A 4,411-nucleotide genomic window follows, 5' to 3' on the forward strand; every position below is an offset into this window, starting at 1 on the left:
CTGTACTGGGCAGCTGTGTGCAGGCAGGCAGTGACCTGGAAATGTATATAATTATATGTATCTATGGGAGTGTGTGGATGTGGCTGCTCTCCCTCCTCTCTGCACTGCACACCCGGAAGCCAGGCACCAAGCTGAAAGATGCGACGTCTCCCTGTGGCTTTGACCATATATGGTTACCAATCAGCGCTCTTCGTTCTGCGGCTCCGCCCCGTTTTCCCTCCCCAGCGAGTAGACAAGCCCGGGCTCTGTCAAAGGAGTCGAAACCTATGGTAGGGGGATAGGTAGGCGGAACTTGATAGAGGCCATGTTTGTTTAGGGTAATATAACCCCGCCCCTTGCTGGCTCGATGTGCAGTGTATGTGACATTCAATTCATTCCCCTTAGCGAATTAGAAAAAATGCCCGCGTTAAAGATGGAGGGCGGGTGGTTGTGTGACAGAAGGCGGCAGAGAGGCGTATGTGCGGATGACAGGTAGAGGCTGGGCGGGAAGCCTTTTGGTCACTAATTCCAATCATAGTTACGAGTTAGTTATAGTGAGAGACTGAGGTAACTGCTGGGACGTTTGTGAAGCAATGCACTAAAATTATACCGACCATCAAAAAAACCGAGCACGTACTATTCTGAAGAGAGTGTGAAAGACAACAAATTGCGAGAATGATAGAAGTGTGAGGCTAGTAATCCATTGCAACCAATCAGCTGTTTGCTTTCTAACAGGTGAACCGTAGTTACCCGCTGATTGGTTGTTGTAGCTGACTAGAACTATACACTGTAGGGTTGACAAACTATCTGGCCTGTCGTCTGTTATATTGCTTCTGCATGAATAGCATTATTGTCTTTCTGATGAAATAACTCCGCCCGCCATTATCGGTTTAATAAAATTGTCACAATGTTTCATTTTTATGGTCAAATTCAGGGGTGCTTCAATGAGGCAAGATAAGAAATATGTCTGAGGTGAACTATGAAGCTTACAGGGAAACTTACACCATACCTCCCAACATTTTGGAAGTAAAAAGAGGGACAAAAATTTTTTTCCCGCACGTAGCGCAGCAATATGTTTGACCACACCCCCTAATTACCATGTTCGGTTTACAAAATTTGGCAGGTTATGAAAGTTTGAAAATATTTCTCCTTATCTAAACTGTGTTTTTGTGTCTCAAAATTGTAACAAAGTATCTTATTTGCACCTGTTAGCTGTTCTGGGCTCTCTGCTAAAAGCCATTTAAGTGAGAAACTTTGTTTCTTTTTCTGGCTGTTCAGTGCAGAGAAAAGAGAGGGACTTTCCAGTACAAATGAGGGACTGCGGGTTGAGCTGTCAAAAGAGGGACTGTCCCTCCGAAAAAGGGACAGTTGGGAGGTATGTATACACCTGGGTGGTTTTAGCAGTCTACACTAGCATTTCCTATCCCTTTGGCCCAGTCTCAATGTAGGAGAGGAAGGGAGCACTAAGTCTGCTGTATTGGGCAGTAATATACCATGAAGTGCCCTGGTCAGGTTGACAAAAGTATGGGCCAGGGCCCCATTGTGGCGTGCATCTGTCGCTGCTCTCTAAATCGTATGCTAGAATTCAGCCATGCATGTTAAAGAAGAATTCAACACTAACGTTAAAAACCTCTACCCCCCTACCCTACATAGACCCCCCACCCTCCTCCCCCCAGCCTAAAGCTGGCCATAGATGTTGAGATTTTTAAAAGATCAGATCCTGATCGTGAGACCACGATCTTCTCAGAACGATCAGAACGGTAATACATTTCATCATCCCTTGTGAGTTCCTTCTGCTGGCTTAGATAATTCTGGAGGCACTCGATTTTGTACGTGTGTGTGTGTGTGTAAATAATTTCATGTTTTATCAGGCTTAATAAAAATAACTACAAATAAGAGCAATTTTGCAAAGATCAAAAAATTACAAAGTGCATTTTCTAGGGTCTTATTCTCCTTTTGCTATACCCCTGATGCAGATTATAGTAGGCTCATTTCTGGGGCTGCAGCCATCCAAAGCACACCCCACTTGTGATGAGTAAGGGGTGTACAAGATTGCCATTGGGGGATATATAACATACTTCAGTCATATGGTTTTCTCTGGAAAAAAGGCGATTGTGAGGGGACATGATTACACTTTACAAGTACATTAGAGGATATTAAAGACAAATAGCAGGGGACCTTTTTACCCATAAAGTGGATCACCGTACCAGAGGCCACCCCTTTAGACTAGAAGAAAAGAACTTTCATTTGAAGCAACGTAGGTGGTTCTTCACAGTGAGGACAGTGAGGTTGGGGAAAGCACTGCCGGGTGATGTGATGGATGATTCAGTTAATGCCTTTAAGAATGGCTTGGATGATTTTTTGGACAGACATAATATCAAAGGCTATTGTGAAACTAAACTCTATAGTTAGTATAGGTATGGGTATATATCATTTATGTGAAAGTAGGGAGGGGTGTGTGTATGGATGCTGGGTTTTAATTTGGAGCGGTTGAACTTGATGGACTTGTACTTTTCCTCTCTTTAGCGCCCCATGAAATTACTTTCAAATGTTGGAAACTATTCGTTTGTTATGAGTTAAGTTCTTCTACTTTTTCCACCAATGTCCTTCTGTTATATTATTCCTGCTAGTGAGGATTCCTAAGACTGCAAACACATAATGGGGACCGGTCATGAATATATATCGATTTCTGGAACACAGTGGGATGGGGGAAGGACGAGAGCCTATAAATCTCATTTAGAGGGAACTCCCATGCCATTCCAACCGCTTAGTATAATTGAGTGATTATTTATTTTTAAATAAACCTGAATATTATAGCTATGGGTTAGATATATTTTTCCTTATGTTTAATTAATTTCTACTTTGCATTTGCTTCAAAGTTTTTCTCCAAGTCAAATCCAAACAAAGAATTCTTTGGGGAAGAGTTGCGTAGACAGAACACTGCATATCTTTAACGGATAGGAGGAGATATTAAAGCAGAGGTGCCCGAACTGTAAATTGTGATCTATCAGCTGGTTATTGCTAGATCCTGAATGGAGCATTTTCTATGTACAACTCTAATTACCCTAGTTACTTCTGCTATTTTCGTGGCTTCGGGTCTTTTTGCTGCTTTGGGGCTTTTCGGCACTTCTGCATTTTGGCTGTTCGGGACTTCAGAAAGGTGGCGCGGCTTTGGCGTTGTCAAGGGGGGCCCGGTACACTTGTACCCCCGTGCCCCCCTGATGGCAGCCCTGCTTGGGGTTATCCTACAGTCTGCCCTGTCCTTCAATCCTCATATCCAGTCTCTTATTAAAATGTGTCACTTTTGCCTTAGGAACATATCCAAAATACAATTATTTATCACCCAACATGCCGCCAAATTCTTATTTAATCTCTCAGCATATCACGTCTAGACTACTGTAACTCTCTATTAATTGGCCTTCCCCACCAGAGACTGACTGAATACAAGGAGCAATACCAGACAGGGCAGGATGCAATGAACAGGACAGCAAGAGCACAGGAGCTAGGCCACAGTGCTCCAACGGTAGCTAATGCTCAAACAATGAATGTGAGGCGGACTGGGCTATATATAGAGCAGAGTCTGTCCTGATTGGCTGACTCCACCCAACCAATAATGTTGCTGGGAAGAGACAGTAAAGGCCAGGTGAAAGATAGTGAGCAAGCCTGCTAGCTATTCACCCTGCCCAGTGGAAAGAACACAGAGCCAGAAACCCAACTGGCTTGAATCCCAGCAGAACCTGAAAGTGTAGCTGTTCTGAACTGCTTGTACTTTATCAATTGACATTGCTTAAAGGAGAAGGAAAGCCCCAGGGCGCAAAACCCCTCCCCCCTCCCCTGTGTTGCCCCCCCTCCCTCCTCCCCCCTGGCCTACCTGTCCCCCTGGGCAAATGCCCCTAACTTGTTACTCACCCCTCTGCGCAGGTTCTGTCCACGGAGTTCACAGTCGCCATCTTCTCCCACGCGCGTCTTCTTCCTGCTCTGACCGGCGTCTTCTGGCGCATGCGCAGTAGGAACAGGTACCGGTACAGCTCTACTGCGCATGCGCCGAATGTCACGAAGTTTTCCGATTTCACTTTGTGACATTCGGCGCATGCGCAATAGAGCTGTACCGGTACCTGTTCCTACTGCGCATGCGCCAGAAGACGCCGGTCAGAGCAGGAAGAAGACGCGCGTGGGAGAAGATGGCGACTGTGAACTCCGTGGACAGGACCTGCGCAGAGGGGTGAGTAACAAGTTAGGGGCATTTGCCCAGGGGGACAGGTAGGCCAGGGGGGAGGAGGGAGGGGGGGCAACACAGGGGAGGGGGGAGGGGTTTTGCGCCCTGGGGCTTTCCTTCTCCTTTAATCGAAAAATAAGGGCTCTGTGCAGATCACTATCAGTCAGAAAGCTTTGCAGTGTTCAGCTGTGAGATGGTTCTGCCAGAGCCTTTGAG

Source organism: Xenopus laevis, chromosome 1L (assembly GCF_017654675.1).
Source record: "Xenopus laevis strain J_2021 chromosome 1L, Xenopus_laevis_v10.1, whole genome shotgun sequence".
NCBI classification, from domain to species: domain Eukaryota; kingdom Metazoa; phylum Chordata; class Amphibia; order Anura; family Pipidae; genus Xenopus; species Xenopus laevis.